This window comes from Notamacropus eugenii, chromosome 5 (genome assembly GCF_028372415.1).
Source record: "Notamacropus eugenii isolate mMacEug1 chromosome 5, mMacEug1.pri_v2, whole genome shotgun sequence".
Classification (NCBI taxonomy): Eukaryota; Metazoa; Chordata; class Mammalia; order Diprotodontia; family Macropodidae; genus Notamacropus; species Notamacropus eugenii.
Window position 1 is genome coordinate 271,234,038 of NC_092876.1, and position 22,454 is coordinate 271,256,491.

Consider the following 22,454-nt stretch of genomic DNA (forward strand, 5'->3'; position numbering starts at 1 on the left):
TGTCTTGAGTCACTCACCACTTCAATCTATCCTCCATTCAGCTGCCAAGGTGATTTTTCTAAGGTGTATGTCTCACAATGTCAACTCACCCCCACCTTCACTCAGTAAATGCCAGTGTCTCCCTATTACAACTAGGGTCAAATATAAACTTCTTTATTTGACATTTAGAGCTATTACAACCTGAACCTTCCTAACTTTCCCATATTCTCATAGATTACTCCCCTCCATGAACTCTGCCGTCAGAGTACAGGAAGCTAGATTGCAGAGGGTTTTAGAAAGCGAGTAAGAGGAAGGGAAACAGATGATGGATAATGGTATGGAAAGGAGTTTCATTCTTGAAGGCTATTCCAGTGAGCACAAGCTCTAGCAAATTCTACCAAATGGAGCTTGAGAGATACACGTCTATCCTCTTGCCTAAGTAAACTCAGAGAGGCTTATGCACAAAAGGTTGACCACTAAACCATAAGGGTTTTTTATTCACAGCAATTCATGGAAACCATCTCCCAAGACTTGGTTCATGGTGTGAGGCATGCATATCCATACTGATGAGCTTACTGCTTTTCTGTAGTTTTGAAGTAAATTATCCTTCACTCCTGTTCCATCTGAGAAATGTGTACGTTCCCCATCTTCAGGGAAAGTAATATAAACACAGAATAAAGACAACATAGCATGGAGGGGAGGGGGAATTCACCCTTGTGATTGGTTGGATTTCTGAGATCCGATTGAAAAGCTAAGGCAAATTTTTTTCTTTGGTTCTTTGTCTATCTGTGAATTGTTTATATTTTGTTTAGCTGATTCCCTGAAAATATCACCATCCTCTAAAACAGGGGTTTTTAAACCATTTTTGTGTCATCAAGCCCTTTGGCTGTCTACTGAAGTCCATGGACCCCTTCTAAGAATAATGTTTTTAAATGCACAACATAAAGGAAACTAGATTTATTATCAAAAAAAATTCTTTTCCAATAAGCTCACAGGTGAACTCATTTGAAAAGCAGGGCTTTTATCGCCATTTCCCCCTTTTCAACTTATGAACTGTGTGGAAGCAAAGTTCATTTACCCAAGACAGAGAGGGGGTGAAAATGTTGGCCACCTGCAACATGTGTGGGCTGTGTGATAAAAATCGCTGAGTAAGTAGGGGGCAAGGGTGAAAACATATGATGGGGTGGGATGAGATGGTTTGTGGAAACAGCAAAGAAAGCAGTCCAAGGGTAAAGGGACTGAAGGGAAGAGAGAATCCAGTGCTCAAGTAACTAATGAAGGTGAAGGGAGATTTGAAAAAAAAAAGACACGGGTCTTAATGGTCTAAGAGAGGTTGTGAGAAAAGTGAGAAAGAGGAGGAAGAAGGGAAGAGGAGGAGAGAGAGAAGGGAGAAAGGGAGAAAGGAGAGAGAGAAGGGAGAAAGGGGGGAGAGAGAGAGAGGAGAGAGAGAGAGAGAGAGAGAGAGAGAGAGAGAGAGAGAGAGAGAGAGAGAGAGAGAGAGAGAGAGAGAGAGAGAGAGAGAGAGGAAAAAGGAAGGAGGGAGGAAGGGGGGCAGGGAGAGGAAAGGAGAAAGAGTGTTTGTGTGCCTGTATGTATGAGTGACATTGAGAGGGAGGGAAGGAGGGAGGAAAAGCCTGAGTGAGTGAGAGGGGGGAGTGTCTATACGTGGAGAGCAGAGACGCGGAGTTGTGTCAGTGAAGGAATCCGGTGAGGGGGCTGAGCCAGGGCTGCGCTCTCAGTTTTTAGCGCCAGCCGAGCAGGGCGAAGTGGGGACGAAGAGGAAACCCGCGGAGCAGCGGCTCGGCGCCCAGCCCTCCTCCTCCTCCTCCTCCTCCTCCTCCTCCCCCTCCCCCGTGGGCTCCGGGGGCCAGCAGCTGCGGCGCTCTCTCCTCTCCACCCTCACTCTCTCCGGGCCCGGGCCGAGCACAAGACGCTACACTGGCCGGGAGGTAAGCAGCTGGGGGAAACACTTGATGCGGCGCTTCAGCCCGGGGTTCGAGGCGATGGTGCGGGAGCGGTCCACTCCCCCCCCCACGTCCTCTTCTCCACCTTCTCCGTGCCTCTCCTTGCCCAAGCTGCGCCTTCCTCCCCGCAGCCGCCAGGGGTTTGCCTAGCGGGGGAGAAGAGAGGAGAAAAGCCGAGGGGGAGATAAGGGGGAAGGGCAGGAGCGGGGACGTGCTGGTGGGTGTCTGAGCTCAGGAGCCTCTGGCCCCTTCTGTAGAGACGTTCGTGCCCGCGGTCTGGGGCGGCACGGAAACCCCCCGAGCCGCGGGGTGTGGTGGGGAAAGCCGCCTGGGGCACGCTCCGGAGGCTGGACTTGACGTGCCGATCGTGAGCCCGTTTTTTCCTTCCTTCCCCTTACAAAGGAGAGGTGGCGGAGGGGCGCTTGGACTTTTCTGCCCGTTCGTGTGTAGGATGAAAACGTTGGCCCGCTGAGATCCAACGTGGACCAGCCCGCCTCCCCCTTCCCCCCCCCCGAAAATGCAACTTCCCCCTGGCTGAGGGTTTCTCCCGTTCCCAGGCACCGACTGGCCCAGCCCAGCCAGCCCAGCCCAGCCAGCCCAGTCCTCCCTCTACTCCGTCTCGGGACTGGCGTATCCTCCCGCTAAATCACCCGTTTTCCATGAGATTTTACATTCCAAAGTCAAAGGTAAAGCCCTCCCGCCGCCACCTCCTCCGGTTCCGAGGATCTAGGGCGGCCGTGGGGAGCTGTAACCATCACCCGAATTATCCCTCTCGCCGGGCTGTATTCTGGATTTTATTCCTTCCAAGCGAGACTCGGAAGGAAGTTGGATTGCATTTTACAGCCCCGGTCGATATTATGACTTGAAAACAAATGACACTCAGCAAATTAGAAGACGATTCCTGGAGCCTGCTCCCTTGAATCATGCCCGTGCGGTTGCGATTGCGGGGCAGAAAATGCTGAAACAGCACCATATTTTCATCAAATGTTGCATTACAGTTTGTCTGAGTTGCCATATGTTCGCATATATACTGTGATGATTGGGCAAGGATAGAAGCTCAATGTTTAGTGCATTTTTCTACAGCATTTTGTGGAACAGCTTAGACAAAAAATAAAATAAAAACAAACAAAAAAAAAAAACAAACCATGTCAAATGTTGTAAATGTATGTGTATGGGGTTGGCTGACTCAGATGGCAGTAAACCAAGCTGGACCGGACTTGGATGCGTAAAAATTTTGGCTGTGGTTATTTGGAGATCAATATTGTGTGCTTACAGCTCTCTGAAGCAGAGGTCTTTATTCCTTTGCTTATGGCAAAATGTGCTACTAAGTATTTAAATAATTACTGTTGAAATTGACTGACTAGATAACAAGCTGCCCTGCGCAGTCCTGGGCTCTGTAATGTTTAAAACAAAACAAAACCTGTCCATCAGTCACTAAGGCAGCCTGGATCCAGGGAATGAAAGAAAAGTCTCTGAAACACAGTATCTTCTGGTTTCAGGTGTAGACCACAACACTGACTGTGGGACTCTTCCTCTTGAGAGACCTGCAAAGGAAGGGCTAAAATGGCTCACTTTTTTTAAGCTTCAAAAGATTGTAGTTACTAAGAATCCTAATTCTAGCAGATGTCCATGTTTTGCAGACCTTGAAGCACTTGGATTAAGATTATATGCAGAATGCACCTGAGCTTAAATATGATTTCCCAATATGAGAACTAGTGAAAGACAGTCTTAAACTTCAGAAATGGCATCCTTTCCTTGCATTTCATTGCATCAAATTGAATGTGGTGTAAAGAGATCACTATCTTAATATTTTTTTAAAATTGTTATTATACCTGATAATTACAACCTCCTCTCCTTCAGGGTTATCATTGTAGGAAAAAGAAAAAGAAAAACCAAAAGAAAAATTTACGTTGTCCTCAATTTTAGAAAATGTGGGGTTTTTTCCTTCTGTTTTTGTATGTTTTTTTCCTCTTATAAAATAGTTGGAGGGGCATAACTTTGTTCTGCAAGAAGAGTTTGGAACCTGTTTCTGGTGGATCCAGGTGTTACTTAGGAATTTAAAGATCTCTTTGCCAGTTAGTCTTTAAGGAAAGATTCATTGCCGCTCTTGATTTATTTTTCCACCTGACACATTAGAATCAAGTGTGTAATGGGGGGCTGAGAAAAGGAGCAAAAGACAGAATGAATCCCACTTGGGAAAAGAAAAGTAAGATGGCAGAGTCAGTGATTTTCAAAAAACAACCCTAAAATAAAGATTTCACGTTGTAATCAGGACAAATCAGCCCCCTGTGAAACCAGATCTCTGATTAAGAACAGTTAATGTGGATAAAAACAATTGCAGTGAAACTACTGTATGAAGCCTAGATACCAAAATGATTAAAAGTGTTTTCTATGTACGATTGTGTTCTTGCTGGATCCTTAACTGGAAAAAAAATAAAACTTTGTAAAGATTTTCTATTTGGACAAGGCAAATAGTCCTGCAATCCCTAATTAGAGTTTTGGAATAAACTCAAATCTCTATCATTTGTTCAAGCCTTTTTGTTGGAACAAAGTACCAGGAAACATGTCAAGTTTTTTTTTTGTCTCTGTGTGTGATGGGATGGAGGATGCTAGCAAGATACATCTTTAGAATGTAAGAAATGTTGCTTCTATTTAACGGATAAGCAAACAAACCAAATGGGAGGATGTGTATTTTTGACAATGCTATTTCTTCTTCTGATTCCTGCCTCTGATGAAAATGTGAAATGACTGTCTAAGTATCTACTTAGTTGAATGCTTTAATTTTGATGGGCAAATGCGTCAGTACTTCTTTCAGGCTAATTTTATTTTACTGTGCTTCTTGATAAAAAAAAAAAAAGTCCATTCAGTTTAGTGTTGTGCAGTCACTGATGGTTTCAAGTGGTCATTCAGGGAAGAGTATTGATGGCCTTTTGAGGTTTTCCAGTGAGCTCTCTAAGTATCCATAAGTAATAATAAGTTGCATTACTCTCTGGAAAGCCTTGGTGCTCATAACCTTGGTATCATAATGCATGATAGTATGAGATAGCATATGCAAAAGCAACTCCATTTAACCTAAATTTTTTTTTTTTTGGTGGAGTTGAGCCTTAGGTATTTAAAATTTTGAACTAAAACAAAACATTAAGTGAGGAGAACATTTGGCCACCACTGTCAATTAATATTTAGAAGAGTTAAGTAGTAGAATGGAAGAAAAACTCTTGGGAAGGAGGAAGCCTGGATTTGTGCCCTAATAAATTTAAACGTGTAAGGCAGGTAATCTAAAATCCAACTTTCCTTTTTTGTAGATGAGGTTAGTGAGACTCAAGGAGGGTAAGTGACTTGCCCAAAGTCACAATATGGTAAATGGCGGGACTGGATTTGAACCCAGCCACTTTAGCTCCAAATTCAGTGCCTTTTCTACTGAATAACCCTATATTTTCATTTACTCTCTTGAAGCCTCAGTTTCCTGCACTTGTTACAATGCATTGCCCATCTCACAGGGTTGTTGTGAAGAAGGTACTTGTACTTGGTAAACTGTAAAGTGCCGTGTGGATTTGATATATTATTATGTGTTTGGGAGATAGCAGTTGTTTCTTCCTCAGGGCACAAACAAGTTTTATTAACATCGAAGAAAGTAACCTAGGGCAGCAATATTGGAATTGTCTTTGATAAAAATTGAACTGAGGTTGTGTTCAGAAAGATCTATGCCACTACCACCCATCTCACCATATGAAAAATTCATTGTGTGTGATCCACAGCAGATAAAGTCTTGTGTAGTCACTGCTCCATGCTACTTTCGGAATCAGCTTTGGGCCAGATTTTTTAAGATTACAAGCTCCTTAAGAAGAGAGTTTATGTTGAATTTTCTTCCATATCCCCTGCACCCAGGTGCAGTATATTGCACGTGGTAAGAGTGTAAGAAGTATTTGTTGAGTGAATGAAAGCATATCATTCCTGTAGGCAAGCAGCTACTACCCTCATGGTTCTTCTGATACATTCACAAATGACCCCTTTATGAAAGGGGTCTGTACAGTGATATGTGCACACATTTCTAATTGTGCCCAGCTCTCAAGTGTTCCATTGATATCTCATCTTCTAGGGTAACAGTACTATAAAAAAACTTTCTTTTCATGATACATGGCTTAAAATGTAGGAAATCTGACACCTTTTCCTCACCTTTTTCCCCTTTTATGAAATAGGGTTTTATGGAGGTGTTTTTTTCCCTTGATATCTCAAAATGGCTTAATTTGGTGTTCTTATGTTGTGTTATGTAAACATACCATATGTTTAGTTTCCAAAGAAGTTTATACTGTCAGTATTATAGTGAGGAATAGCATCTCGTGAGCAGTGTAGGTAAGAAAATGGCATCATGAAGATGTATCTCAATGACATACATATTAGAATTTTCTGCTCTACAGCTTTTTCCTTTACAGTTTTTCATTTTTATAATTTTAGATACATTTAATGGTCAGTGTTCTTCATTATTATTATTATTTAAAGATGTATGATGTGTGTTCATCCTCTGTTGCCGAAGAAGACCATGCCATCAGAGAAATAATGACATGACTTGCACTTGTTCTGAGTGAGGGAGGGCCGTGCAGGTCACCAGCCTCACTTCTCCTCCAGAGCCATCTGAATCCAATGACCAGATATTCATCAGGATTATCGGAGATGACCCAGGATGAGGCAGTTGGGATTAAGTGACTAGCCCAAGGTCACACAGCTAGTGAGTGTCGAGTGTCTGAGGTGAGATTTGAACTCAGGTCCTCCTGACTCCTGCACTGGTGCTCTATCCACTGCACCACTGCCCCAAAGTTCTATGATACTCCCCATCCAGATGTACTTAAATATTGTCCTTGTGAATCTGTCTTGGGCTCTGACTTCTCACCCAAACTTCAATTCCATATCTCCACTTACTAATTGGATATTTCCACCCAGATGTCTTACAAACACTTCAAGTTCAACATTTGAAACAAACGCATCTTTAATAAACCTGTTCCTTTTTTATGACTTTCTGATTTCTTCTTTCTATGAGCAATTATCATTCTCCTAGTCAGTAAGATTCAGAACCCTAGTCTTCTTTGACTCTCCCCTTTACCTTTCATATATAGGTTTTAATCCTACTTGTTGTTCCCTTCTAGGCCTTGCATTTTTTTCTTCTCCGATTTGTTGTTTCCTTTTCGTTTCCACCCTAGGCCATCACCTCAAGTGAAGATTGTTGCAACATATTCAGAAGGATGACTTTGACCTTTGTTTTTCATCATTCTCATTCATTCTATATGTACTTACCAGTTTAAAATTCCTAAAATACTTATTTTACCATATCACTTCTCTGACAAAATCCTTCTGGGACTCTATATTCCCTGTACTATTAAATGAAACTCCTCAGACTAGCATTTTAGGATCACTACATTCTGGCCCCAACATGTCTTTCTAACCTTACCTCCTACTACTTTCCAAATTAAAACCTTTAACCCAACCACATCAGTTACTTTCTTCACTAATTCCCCAAAATGATAAGCACATTTTCATCCTTTGCTCACACTATGCTTCTACCTGGAATGTTTCCTTCCCTCTTCTCTACATGGTCAAGTCCTTCCACTTCAGGGGTTATTTCCACACTCCTAAATCTTCTCTGATCATTCTAGGTCACACTGATCTCTGACTTCTCTAAATCACTCTGGCTTCTTCTTATAATCATCATCAGTCATCATCATCATCATAGATAGAGCAGTAAGTTTAGTATTAAAAAGATCTGAATTCAAAACTTGGCTCTAAATAAGCCACAGGTCACTCAACCTGTCTGGGTCTTAATTTTTACTTCCTGTAAAATGAAGGAACTGAATTAGCTCTACGTCTGAAAAAAATGTCAGAGCATTAAGCTTTAACATTTAGCTTTAGCACTGAAAGGGATGGCATTGGTGCTCTTGTTCAATCCTCTCATTTTATAGATCAGGAAACTGACACCCAGAGAAGGTAAATAATTTGCCCAAGGCAAGAACTATGTGTGGCAGAGCTAGCTTTTGAACTCAGGTTTTCTGGTTTCAAATCTAGCATTCTTTCCACTACATTATGATTTTTATCTCCTATTTTTTCACAATCACATACTGCCTAATATTAATATTATGTAAATGTTTCACGAATTGATGTCTTCTTTTTCCATCTAGATTACAATCTCCTTGAGGGAATGGATTGTGCCTGATAATTTTTTGTACCACCCCACAGTGTCTGGCACAGAGTAAGTACTTAAGAAGTACTGAATGAGTGAACTCTAAAGGGGGATAGCTGGATGCCAGGAATTACACAGGAATGATAAAAACATCAAGTGGTAGGAAGCTTTTTCAATTTGTTTTCAATGGTTTCAGTCAATCTCCATGATAACCAGCTGAGAATTTTGAGAACTTTGCATTTTCCAAAGTTAAGAAATAATGATGTACTGTGGTGCAGCTGTGACATCCTCTTTGCACTGGCAATAAAGATTTCATTATTGTAAGACCAGAGTTAGGAGTCTTAATATTGAACATGAGCAAAGTATTTCAGCTTTATGCCAACATTTAAAACTCAAAAAATTCAATTTTATCAATCAGTAAACATTTATTAAATGCCTACTCTGTGCCAGGCACTGTGCTAATTAAACTATCAATGATACACAAATTCAGCCAGCTTCACATAATCTTTCAGACTTTATCTCAACCTTTTTCATTCTCCAGTATGACCAAACAACATTTCCAAAACCTCTGAGAAACATCTGGCATTTTGAGATTAAGGAGAAAATCTCAATACAACAGTGCTGTATTTGGAATAAAGGGTTCGTCCTGTTTAAGATACTGATTAAAATGGATGCGAGAGGTGAACAAAATGGGCAAGTTTTAGAAAAAGATAGAGAAAACAAAGAAAACTTAATGTAGACTACCTGTCCAGGGGTGGGAAACCTGTGGCCTTGAGAGTACATGTGGCCTTGTAGAACCTCAAGTATGGTGCTTTGAATCCAAACTTCACAGAATTAATCCCCTTAATAAGAGGATTTGTTCTGTAAAACTTGGACTTAGTCAAAAGGACTTAGGCCCTGAGGCTGCAAGTTTTCCCTCCCCACTGTAGAGAGAGATGCATAGAGTGTAGATAGTATATGTGGAAAGACACACCATGTAACAGGTTGTAAAAGGGAGGATTGTGATCTGGGAAGAAATTTCAGTGACACACACACACACACACACACACCTCTACACCTATACCCTTACACCCCTACCCCCTGCCCCCCTACCCTTTACATCCTGAAAAGCACAGCCTACTGGTGAATGTTAACCATATACGTATACATAAACCTTAGGCAAAGATTTCTAGATTTTAGCAGCCCTTCAGTAAACATATGACTTGCAACTTGTCTGGAGGGGCAGACCCTGGTTTGGCAACCCTTGAAATTGTTCCAACTGTCAAGGAGTTTGTTGCATTGAGGCCAGTTCTAAACCTCTAGACCTTGCCACTATTCTTCCTATGTTATATATTTTCCATGAATCTTAACTCTCTCAGCTTTATACACAATGACTTAAGTCTGTGAGAGGCAGTATGGTGATTGGAGAGAGATCTGGCCTTGGCATCAGGTGGACCTGGGTTCAAGTTTTGCCTTTGACGTAGTGATCCTGAGTGATCCTGTGTGAGTCCTTTATTCTGGTTCAAGTCTAACTCAGGCTAGTGTAGTCATTCAGATTTGGTTCTAGTATATAATGCTGTCTTCATGGACCATAGCATGCAATAAAAACAACTTGGAATCAGATTTAAAAGGATTTAATTCCTAATTAAGTTAAAATAAAACACTATTCCCCTTCACCTCCATGTTCACCACAGCAATCAACAACACTCAGGAAGACAATATTAATTTTCTAGAACTTCTAGAGACTGACTCCATGTAGACTGGGCTTTTTATACCCTGAATCTTTTGAATCAACCAGGTCCCAAGGAGACAACTTCCTAGTTTCCTTAAAGAGGAATCATCCCACCACATATTAAACGATAACATTCTTGCTTCATCATCTAACTTCTCAGGTGTCCAGGCAACTCTCTGATGCTAATTTTTAGGTGCTGACTGCACTGGTAGAGAGTGCTTCCTCATGAAACTTTTATATAGTTCCCTTTATCAAATGAAATCATTGATATAGTCCAAAAAGAAACCCAACTAAGTACACATGTGGTCTATGTGATTCCCAAAATTAACAAGGTGACAATCCTCAGGTGGGAATGTACCACACATAGAAAACTAAAAATGATATTTTGTTCACTCAGTGAACATCCTTTGCCTAAAGTGAGAAAGCCTTTAGGGAATCTATCATAGAGTCATGAACAGTGGAACCTAAAGGATCTTCAGATTGCTGCAATCAAGTGTTGTATTTTACCATCACCCAATTAGCTAAAAATTATCTTACAAACAGTAGAACCAGTGTCATTGAGTGGGTTCATTGATAAAGTTCTTGGAAGTAAAGGTCTCTGGTTAGAATACCTTGACCTCTCCATGGTAACACTCAAGATTCTAGTCTAAAAGGTTAAAATCCAAATGTACATATCGATGTAAGTAGTGAACAAATAACTAACCCAAGAGAGGCAACATGTTGTAGTGGATATAAGGTCAATTTTCTTGTGGCTCTTACACATACTAGCTGTGTAACCATTGACACGTCACTTTAGCCAATCAGTACCTCAATCAAATAAGACTCATATTAGAGCAGAATTGGTGATTTGCATTGGAGAGGGAAGTTTCCACACTGGAAGTTCATTATACTGATCAAATCAAAGCTCTGAATCAAAAAACCAACAAAATTCTCTAAGAGGTTGCCCATCAGACAGCCTCTATCACTGGGAGTATTGTGCCTCGAACACACTATATTCTCAACAAATATTTGTTGAATGAATGAATGCATGCATGAATGAACAGTAACCCAAGACTAATAGTTCTCTTTGAATGGAAAATACTGAGGAATCCAGGAATGACTTGTAGCAAAGTCAACATAATAATTCATTGTCAACATTGCCAGCTCATCATGGTTCAGAACAAAGTACTACTTTGTTGAATTCAACATCCGGTAGTTCAAGTTAAGTATATAACACACTTACTGGAATACCCAAACTGGAGAAATCCAGAGCTGGACAGATTTCCACCAAACTATAGACTTCTTTTCAATGTTAAAGACGTGCTGTAAGTAGTTTCCACACCGTTGTGGTATCACTACAAATCTAGCTAAAGTAGGGAATCTTATGAAAACAGAAACCTCAGCTAGCAGTTGCTTCATTCTGACATCACAGATCAGGCCCCATGAGGGCTACTTACACTTTGGCAATGGATGGAACCAGAAAGGACTACTGTAGGGATGGGACTGAAACCTGCTAAATAGAGGAGACTGGAAAGTGGGGGAGAATGGAAAGAAATCATTCTCTAAAAGAGGTGGAGAGGGGAGGATGCAAGGGTACCATTTTACATAATTGTCACTCATGGTTTTCCATTTGGGTAGGACCTTTACCTTTTGTGACATAGAAGTCCACTTGTAATTTGAATAATTATGTCAGCTCCCCATGTGCAGGTGAACAGAAGTTTGTTGTGGTTGTGGTTTTTTGTTGTGCAGTCATGTCTGTCTTTGTAATCCCATTTGGAATTTTCCTAGCAAAGATACTGGAGCAGTTTGCCATTTCCTTTTCCAGCTCATTTCAAAGATGAAGAAACTGAGGCAAACGGGGTTAAGTGACTTAGCTGAGGACACATAGTTTGTATGTGTCTGAGGCCAGATTTGAATCTTTCTGGCTCCCGGCCCAGCATTCTATCCACTGTGCCACTCAGCTGCTCCTGAATAAAAGTCTGTCAGTTACTTACACTTGAAATAGAGGGTTTTAGATAAGGTGCAAAATAGCCAAGACTGGTTTGAAAAATGACAACTGCAGCCACAAATGGAAGGAAAAACTTGGTGTGGTTAGAAGGATGCTGAACTCAAAGAGACAAATTTGGAGTCAAAAGGCCTGAGTTCAGACTCTGACTGTGCCATTTACTGCCTGTGTAATCTTGGATAATTCACTTAATGGGCCTCAGTTTCCTCACCTGTAAAAGGAGGGGCTGGACTCAATACCCTCCAAGGTCTCTTCCAGGTCTAGATCTAGAAGCCTATGATTTTAAGTGATCAGGGGAGAAAGGACAGTCCGTCAAGTGTCCATTCCTCATACTCTGTTATTACACAGATACTGAGGACAATAGGCACTCTCAAAGGTTAAAAGCGGTAGTCACTTTAAAAACCGAGACCCTCCATAGGATTTAAGAGAATGATTTAGAGGCAATTAGAAAGCCCCAGTTGATAAATATTGTGTCCTTGATAGGTGGCATTAGACCCATTAACTTCCTATAACAACTCATATCTTTATGATGCCTTAAGGTTTATAAAGTACTTTCCCCAACCTAGTCTTCTGAGGTTGGTACCATAGCTGTCATTGAGAGAAGAAAATAAAGGTCCACAGGAGTTAAGTTTTTGATTATGGTCACACGGTTATTAGTTTCTGAAGTAGGATTTGAACCCAAGACTCCTAAATTTAAATAATATGTTCTTTCCATAACTCCAAGATGCTTCCCCAGAATGGAAAGTGGCAACCATTTGGAAGAAATAGAGTTAACTGGGCATGTAGGCTAGTTAAAGTAGGATGTAGGATGTAGGAGATGTTAAAGTAAAAGAGAATAGCTTTGAGGAGATTGGGTGGAAACCATGAATTATAGGAGGAAAGTCAGTTAAGATTTAAAATCCACTGAAATAGATAAGAACATGGATTATACACTGTATTTGGAAAGAGGTGGTAGCTAGGTGGTGCAGGGGACAGAGTAAGGGCCTGCAGTCAGGAAGACTCATCTTCCTAAGTTCATATCTGGCCTCTGACATTTACTAGCTATCTGACTCTGGGCAAGTCACTTAACCCTGTTAGCCTCAGTTTTCTCATCTGTAAAATGAGTTGGAGAAGAAATGGCAAACCACTCCAGCATCTTTGCCAAGAAAGCCCCTAATGGGGTCATAAAGAGTTAGAGAAAACTGAAACAACTCAGCAATAACAACAAAAATAGAAGAAAAGGAAAAAAGAACAAGAAAAATGGGGTCAATTTTCTTAAGTTTGGCAGTATTAATCTTTTATCCCGCCTCGTGAATGGTAGCAGAGCCACTCTTGTCCATGCACAAAGGATATAGCTGGTATGCCTTCTCTACAGTACCTTCTCCCTCAAAGACACCCCTGCACCTCTGGTACCTGAAATGCCACCATCTGAATGCTTTGTTGCTTTGATCAGAGGGTTCCTAGTAATAATAGTAACATCTAGTATTAGAGCTATGGTGCTTTAAGGTTTGCAAAAGTGTTATGTTATAATATATGTTTTCTCATTTGATTCTCACAACAACTCTGTAAGAATGGTCTTACTATCCACACTTTTTGATTAGGAAACTGAAACTGAGAGAGGTTAAGTCAAAGTGGTTAGTGCCTGAAGCAGGATTTGAATTTAGGTCTTCCAGACTCGGAGCTCTCTTTGCCTCTATAACTAGCATTTACATAGGTTCTATGGAGCACATAGATGTTTCTTAACCTCTATTAAAATTCAGACAGTCCTAACAGGGTTAATACGTAGAGACTTCTCAGTCTTTTACATTATATCTAAGAGTTTGTCTAAGACATGGTTTTGATGGGAAGAGGATGGATGGTAAGAATATCACTTACTTAGAGGAGAGACATGGTGATGTTTAAGGAGTCCTGGGGACATTGGTTTGATCTTGGTTTGCTGATTAATTTGATTAAGGGCAGATGAATAGACAGAGAACATAAAGGTGACAGAGAACACCTGGCACTCTTCTCTGTTTCACAATTTTGGCAGAAGCCAGACCTGACTATTGGGGATCATTGTGAGATCTCCAGCTGGGACCATGGGAAGGGCAAAGTAGAGCCATTGAATGAAGTAAAGAGAAACTGACCCATGTGGGGATAATATATGAATAAATAATGCTAGTTTTAGCATCTCTAAATATTCTGCTTTAATCCACCACCAAAGTCATCTTTTATTTTCACCATTTGCTGATAAATTGCTTTACCTTCTACAGAAAAGAAAAAAAGGGAGAAAAGCCACTGAGGAATTGTCTGAAAAAGGAAGAATCGTATACAAATTAGAGACCAGGGACACATTCACATTCATTTGTTCGCACCGTTCTTTCCTAAACTGTGGGTGCTTTAGAAGGTCTTTTGTTGCATCCTTTGTGGTTGACAGGAGGGGGGCATGGGGTGGGAGGAGATATACTATACAGAGAAGACATAATTTTAACTGGAAGCAGTAGAGTTCCCAGGGTGGGCCGCCTTCCTTGCATTATAGTGATTGCTAAAACATAATCAGCCAAGGCTGTTTATTGAGGTGTGCCTTCTGCAGTGATGAACATTCCATCTGACACAATGCCACTTATGATAGGCAGGTGTTTTCTGTGGCATTGTGTACAATTTTGTAACGTTCAAATGAGCAGTCAGAAAATGGAATGCTAGCTACTGCGACTTTGCTAATGGTTGTGATGCACCCCCACCCCTGCCTCCAAATGCAGTCTGACTCTTAAAGGATACATTGAACTGACTGTTCATAGCCCATCACCTTGCCCGCTATCTATCTGTATGCAACTGGCCACATCATAATAAGGTCAGACTTAAATGACATTGTAATCGAGTGCCCAGATTACAGATTACTGAGCAGGAGTAAAGCCACTACCGTAAGGAAAATTCAGATTGGAGGCACTTTTAACCCTCTGCCTCTCATTGCCAGGATTGCGGCAGAGGAGATATAAATTCTTGTGTTGTTCTAACAGCCCCTTCAGAGGGAACTTATGTGCTGCAGTGAATTCTTTGATATAATCAGCCAGGGTTGCCATGGCAGCATTAATTTATAATTTCCATACTTTTGTAGCAGACTGGGCCATTGGGAGGGGGTGTATTTAAATTTATTGTGTTTTTTATCCCTCATTGATTCAAGTGAAAGGATTCTTTATACCTCTTTGGCTAAATGTAAGGTATTGTGTGGTACCTGCAGCTACATTTTCCTGGTATCCAAGCTAGGGCCTGATTCTAAGTCACTTTAAGAAGTGGAATTATATTTTGGGGGGTTATTAAGATATTATTCAGGGAGCCACTATTTCATTGTATGTCAAGGTCAGCCTTCCTACAGCCTAAGCTCTCACAGCTCTGGAGTATATGGAAATAATGGAACATCCAGTGACAGCTGTCACAGAAGCCAAACATGGCACCTCTTCACCTAAAGCCTTATTGACACTGATGTTACACAGTGCTGAACCAACTTAGTTTTCTGGTTTCTCAGTCTGCTGAACATTCTAAGCACCAAATTAGGACAAGGCTAGAGGAAGGAACCATGATATCAAGAAGTGTTAACTGGCAACCTTATATTAAGAGGTGATGCAGAGAAGCTAAAAAGCACCCCCAGAATTGTATCGTACTGCTATATTGAATGGTTGCAATTGTGATAGTCATTTGGATAGCTAAATAGAATTTTGTGGAAGAATTACACCAGCCGTTCTATTTTGAAGGCAACAGGACCTTTTATGTCCTGGGGGATAGAGTTTAACAAGAGGAACCCACAGCTTGGGATCATGGGGGAAGGGGGCAGGTAGGAGTATCACAGGAAGGCCCACCCCCTTCTGGGACAACTGCCCATACTTCCAGCTTTGATACAGTACCTCACAGCTACCCCCTCCCCCAACTTAGACAGTGAGTGATGAGTTCAAAACAGGATAGGGAAGTACAGGGAAGGGATACCATTCAAGATATTGCCCGTGCATCAGGCCTGATGGCCTTCAGGTCACAATGGCAAGAGGAAATCTATAGACTTGGTCATGATAATACCAAACTCACTTTAAAGAGGCTATGGGAGGACAAACACACTAATACATAGCTGGTGGAACTGTGAATGTGTCTAGCCTTTTGGAAAAAAATTAGCAATTATACTCAAAAAGTCATTTTATTGTGCATATCCTTTGACTCAGTGATCCCACTACAAGGCTTATACCCCCAGGGTGAGCAAATAAAGAGAAAAAGAATTCATGTATACAAAAATATTCATACTAGTTGGACTGTAGCAAAGAACTAGGAATAGAGAGAGTTGGGGAGTGACTAAACAAATTAATTGTATGTTGATATAATGGAATATTATTGTAACAAAAGTACTGATGAGAAGGAATGGACTCAGAGAAACTTGAGAAAACTTTAATCAACTAATGCACAGTGAAATGAGTAGAACCATGGGAATAAATTCATATAATGACTGTATGACTATAAAGAAAAACAGCTTTGAAAGACCTAAGAACTCAGATCCATGAAATGACTGGCAGTGACTCCTGAAGAGTGATCATGGAGCATTGTAATGGAGAGGCGATAGTGGTGGTACAGAAAGAAGCAAGCCTCTTTGGACCTGACCATTGCTTTGTTTGGGGAGATGGGGGAGGCAGGACGTTAAAGAGATGGCTGTAGTGAGAGCGCTGCAGAAAAAAAATTAAGAAAAGATCGTCATTGAAGCATTCACCAAAAAATGAACAGAAGAGAACAGAAGGAATTTCAGAGGGGGATGCAGGCTAGTGGGGAAGCTTTGAAACATAGGTTAAATTTATTATGTAATTTTAAAAGTACAAGTGTATGTAACAGACATTCATATTTTCCTATATAACCTTGTATTCTTTGTATATGGAAATATTCACAATGATGTTTGTCAAGTTCAGAATAACAAAAAATTTTTTTTTAATTTTCATGCTTTTAAACTAACTGCTCAGTGACTCAGAGCAGCCTTCCCGTCTACTGTTGCTGGTTTGTTTTGCTCATAAGGTGTAAATTTGACCTGTAAATCCTGCCCTCCAGATTCCTTTCCAAAGATGTGTTTTCTCTCAAGGACTCCTGCCATACACTCAAATACTTTTTATTTGGAATGGTTTTCTGTCTGAGTCTTTTTCTGTTTCCTAGACCATTGGCAGCTGTCTTTGAGGCATCCACAGGAACCGCCTGCTTGTGTAGGAGAAATTTTCATGAATACAGGGCTAAGAGGCCAGGAAAAGAGGAAGGGGAGGAACACGGCATTTTGGCTGCCTCAGTAAGCACTAATTAACTAGTTTATTGGGGAAAAAGCTGTTCCATATGGCTGAATAATAAATTTGTTGAAATGTTTTTATTTCTTCTCAGGCGTATATGGTGATTTCTAAAGTATGCTAACAGAACAATGCTCATATTCCTTAAAAGTTTTCCTTTTTCTAGGCTTAACATCCCTAGTTTCATCAGATGTGCCACAAACAACATGCTTGCGAGATCCCTGATCCTGTCTATAGTTGCTGCCCCTTTTAAAAAGCAGTGCTCATTGTGTTTGTCTACTCTTACCACTATGACAACTGCTACTAAATGATATTTACGGTGCTTTAACTTTTGCACAATACCCACAATTGTGAGTTTTCTAATTTGAATCTTGCAATGACCCTGTGAGATAGTTATTATAAACAGAAAGACAGACATACAATAAGCCAGGTGCTGGAGGTACAAATCCAAGAAGGTATGCCATATGGAATTTACATTCTGATGGGGAAAGAGAATGCATAAAGGAGAGCTAACAAGAATGGTAGAGGAGGTAGCCACGTGGCAGCATGGTCTGGAGATGATTGCCAGGATATGCTGTTATAAGTCTGATTCCCAGCAAGATAAGGCAAAAGTCACGTATCAGAAGCCAGAGTGGTTCCAGGATTTCTGGGGAGGAGGTGGGATGGTGGCCAGACACCAGGCAGCATGATTTTGAAGCTAGTGGCCAGGAGGGATTATTGTCCCCACTTTACAAATAAGGAGCCTGAGGCTTGGAGAAGCTGTCACTTGCCCATAGTCACAGAACTAAATGCAGAATTCCAGGTGTAGCATGACCAAAACAGAGAAAAGCGGTCCTGTCACCGTAACCTAAGATCCTAAGGCTTTTGTAGCCGGCACACCACATTTTTGAGCTTACAGTTAGCAAAAACCATTATGTATTTTTCACATGCACAGTTAAGCTAGGTGTTCCCCATCTTGTACATGTCCAGAACCTTTGTCTCTATTAAATTTAACGTTAATAATGATAAGCCCATCTTAGCATCGAAGGGAGGGGCATTAGACACCAGTTAGTCCAAGCCTATAATATCAAAAAGGAGGAAAACCTAGGCCCAGAGAGATTAATGAACTTGCCCAAGAGCATACTGTGAGTGGTATATCCATGATTTGACTCTAGGTCCTTTGCCTCCGAATCTAACACCTTCAGATCTAATCATGTATAAATCTAGCAGCTTGATAAGCTCGCCTACATCCAAGGCACTGATAAAAAAACAGGATAAGTTTGAGGACTAATCCCTCCGGCATATCACTACAGAACTTCCTTTAGGCTGAGATCAGTTTGTATGTCTGTAGTCTCTGAGTATTGTCATTCACCCACTTAATGAATGTCTCCAGTCCTACCTTGATCTAGCTCAGAGGTGTCAACACGTTGCCCACAACAATCCTGAGTACAGTCTGAAGCAGACTAAAATTTGATTGAGAAATATTTAACAAAACAAATAAAAATACAATAAAACAAAAATAATATTACACTTAAAAATAAAGCTAATATGTGGGCTGCAGGAGTCCTCATATGTGGATAATTAGCCCCATATGAGAATTTAAGTGCCTTGTTAGCCTTCATATACACTTTGTCTACATTGAAATTCATAATCTTTTTTTCTCCTTTGGCAGTGTGATAAAATCTGCTGACCCCTCCTCACAATACAGTCTTCTAAAAACAATAATTGGATTATAAATTTCTACTAGTGGTTAGTGAACATAAAGATTTTTCCCCCAAGTTCATGGACGCACTTGCATTCTGTCCACGGACCCAAAGGGTCCTTGGACCCCAAATTAAGAGTCCCTGGGCCGCATTATTTCCCAATCTATCAGTCCCATAACCCAATGAACAAAAGAAGACTGGAGTTTAATTTGACATTATTCTTTCTTGGTGAATTCTTTAAAAATTATTTTGGGAAAATGGTTATTCAGCAAAATAATTTACTAACTTATGAGTCTAAGTCATGTTTATTAGTTTGCAAGAGGGTTTCTCCCTATTTCTAGACTTAAGTCCCCTTTCCAGAATTTTCTTCTGAAAATTGAATTGACAAATAGAGGTAGAACCAGGGATGTTAAGGCCATAGCACAGGTATAGCTCATTAGCATCCATGTTTATTGTTATATAAGTATAAGCAATGAATTCGTTTGGGTCAGATCTAAAGAGCAAGTGGTCCTTCTGTGATTAATGTGAAAGTGTTACTGCAGTGCCTATAATGACATTAATACAAAATCAATTTTCACCAACTTGAAAATTCAGCACTTTTTTAAGTTTCTTACTTTGTGGTACTTTTGAGGTTTTTACATTGCAGGCATGTATATTATTAATAATGGACGTTTATATAGTACTCTGCAGTTCACGCAGTGTGTTATCTACAGCTAACCTCTTGGTTTGGTAGTACACGTATTTTTATCCTCATTGCATAGGTAAAGAAAACGAGGTCCAATAAGGTTCACATCTGAAATTCAGTAGGGATAAATGTCAAGCTGGGTTTGAAAAAAAATCAACTTCACAAGTACAAAATGGGTACTGGCTTATATTGGAAAAATAGAATGCTGTCTCTCCCTCTTCTTCTCCTTCTCCCTTTTCTTCTCTTTCTCCCTCTCTCTTTTTCTCTTTCCTTTCCTCTCTCTTTCTCACTCTTATATACAGTTTCTGCTCGTGAAAACAACCTATTTAATGTGTAGCTAGCTATTATCCTGACCCATTTATTTAATAAGAAAGTAATCCTAAAATAAAGATTAAAGAGGGCAAAATGGCCAAAGTGAGGAGGGGGCATTGCTAGGTAGCATTTTTGTCTTTAAAAAATCTGGGGCTTTTTGTTGCCTGCACCATGTGTTAACTGCGTAATATGATAGCCAAAGTTAATGAAGCCTTTGGGCTTCGTTAAGAGAGGCATAACTTACATAGTGATTCTCTAAACTTTTATTTTTTTACTCCTAGAACACCAGTCTATGTCATAACTTCATGAGTCATGCTGTAACCGAATGTTTAAAGCGACCTCACTATAGGAGAGTTGGGGACTCCGCCATACACACAGACCTTTCAGTAAAAGCAGCCATTTTTGTTAAGTACTTTGGGAGTTCAGGGTCTGACCTGTTACGATGCTACTGTGTACATTTAATAGGCAAATTTTGTTTTGTGGCTATTCTTCTTATATATGCTGAGTAAGTAAAATTGATAGCAGACAGTTATGTACCAATTTGCTTTTGTCTGCAATCACATCTAAAAGTTTAAAGCACACCCAGCAGAAGTCACAGTACATTAATATTCTGTAGCATACTCTTTGACAACCACTGGCTTAAAGGAATAAGTAATGAATCCCAATGTGCTCTTTCCTTGACCACATAGGGCTTGTGGGGTTCAGTGCACAGTGGCACAGTCAAAGAAGGACATTGATAAACGGGAGCCATCCAGCAAGGATAACCAGGATGCTGAAGGGTCTTGAGTCGTTGTTGTATGAGGATGAATAGGAGCAAATGAGAAGGGAAGCCCAAGGGAGGAAAGAATCAGGAGTATACATAATTGTCCTCAAGTATTTGAAGGCCTGTCAGGTGGAAGATGAGCTGTATCTGTGCTTTTGGCCACAGAAGACAGAATCAGGAGCAATATGCAGAAGTTGCAAAGCAGCTAACTTCTTTCTAATTAGAGCTGTTGATAAGCGGGATGGGTTACTTCGGGAGGCAGTGGGTTCCCTGCTCCTTGAAGGCCTTCTGGTAGAGGTTGTTTAGCTACCTATCAGGTATCTTGGATTAGCGATTTCTTTGGAGGTATGAGTTGTAATGGACAGGCTCTGAGGCCTCTTCTCTCTTTAAAATTCTATGATTCTGAAATTCTTGCTTTGAATCTTATGTCACCTCTGTCACCTATCTTTGTGAAATTGGGCAACTTTCAACCTTAGTTCTTAAATCTATAACATGAGGAGGTTGATCTAAATTACCTCTCAGAATTCGTCCTAGCTCAAACTTTCTTTTGTTCTTACGACTGGCTATGATTCCATGGATAGTGTCAGGTTCGATACTTGAAACCAGGTCTTAAGTCATCAGACTTGAGTCCAGTGTGCTTTACACTATACTAAGCTCTGCAAATATATACTTCTTATCTTGATTATTTTTAATTGATTTACTAAACAGGATTACTTTTCAGCTTGTGTCAGGTTAGAGAGAAAAGAATTACAATAATAATAGGTAGTATAATGTTGCTCCTTAATGTTTGGAAGTAATTTCATATTATCTCATTTAGTACTCTTAGTAACCTTGTGAGAGGGGTGTTCTTATTATCTTCATTTTGAGAATGAGGAAACTGAGGCTCACATAGATTTAGTGATTAGCCCAGGGCCACACAGTTTATACTTATCTGAGACAGGATTTGAACTCAGATCTTTCAGCCTCCAAGTCCAGTGCTCTATCCACTGTGACCCCATGTGGAGTTGCTACCCACACTTAAGAAGCATTGAAGGGGTTGAGAGAGGAAAAAGTTTAAGTTGCCTACCTCCTGATTAACATTAATGAACCTAACTCCATAGTGACCCAAAGAGTAAAGTATTATCTTGAGTGCAAGTGATTCTCTTCTGTGGTTAATTTGTTTTTCCAACTATACCACAGTATGATTTTGACACACACAGTAGTATTATCAAAAGTGTGCCAATCTTGGAGTCAGAAGAGCCCTCAGTTTGAATCCCGCCTCTGTAATGCACAGTTTTTTTGAGTTTCAGTTTCCTCATTTATAAAACAGGGCTAATGAAACCTGCAAGTTCCTTAACTCACCAAATTATTATAAGGCTAAAATAAGATATTAGGTACCAAGGGTGACGTAAACCTCCCAGCTCCAGATATAAATATTAGCTACCTTTATTTTGTAACTTACCTTTTCCAGGATGTTAATGCCCTGAAAAATTGGATTCACATCAAGATAGTTTTAAAGTTAAGTAGCTCACTATTCATGAAGTGACTTATTCATGCATGTCAACAACTGGAATAATGAGCATAGTCCCAGTGACCTCACCTCAAGAAAGCTGGAGGCATTCCAGATGTCAAGAGGAATGGAGAAGAGGGGTCATATGAGGACAATCTGAAAAGATTATGGCTCTTCAGGTTGGAAGAGAAAGGCTGAGAGCATGCGTATGTGTTCACAATCCTCTTTTTATTCCACTAGAACCAAAATGCTGGAACCAGAGTGTATGGCATGAAGGATGAGGGTTAGAACAGATAAAAAGAAGGATCATTTTACTTTACATTCTGGGTAATATGTTTAGGAGCTCATTACCCCCACTCCTACAAGAGGGTAGTATAAGTTAAAATTTTAGAGGCAAGAAAGATTTTGATAAAATAATGAATGATTGATCATAATGAGGTGTTAAAGGCACACACATGGTTTTAGAA

At 40.4% G+C, this 22,454-nt stretch overlaps 1 protein-coding gene across 2 annotated transcripts in view; it reads left to right on the plus strand.

Moving 5' to 3' along the window:
* Window positions 1–1,563: 1,563 nt before the first annotated feature.
* The window catches only part of SPATS2L (spermatogenesis associated serine rich 2 like), a 228,001-nt gene continuing 207,110 nt past the window's right edge, over window positions 1,564–22,454 (plus strand). The window contains exons 1-2 of one of the 2 annotated variants that reach the window (XM_072612820.1): window positions 1,711–1,928; window positions 16,935–17,061. The gene's annotated coding sequence lies outside the window, so the exon portion shown is untranslated. Of the gene's footprint in view, window positions 1,929–16,934; window positions 17,062–22,454 lie in introns of both variants that reach the window. The other variant, XM_072612818.1, reaches the window with a different exon arrangement.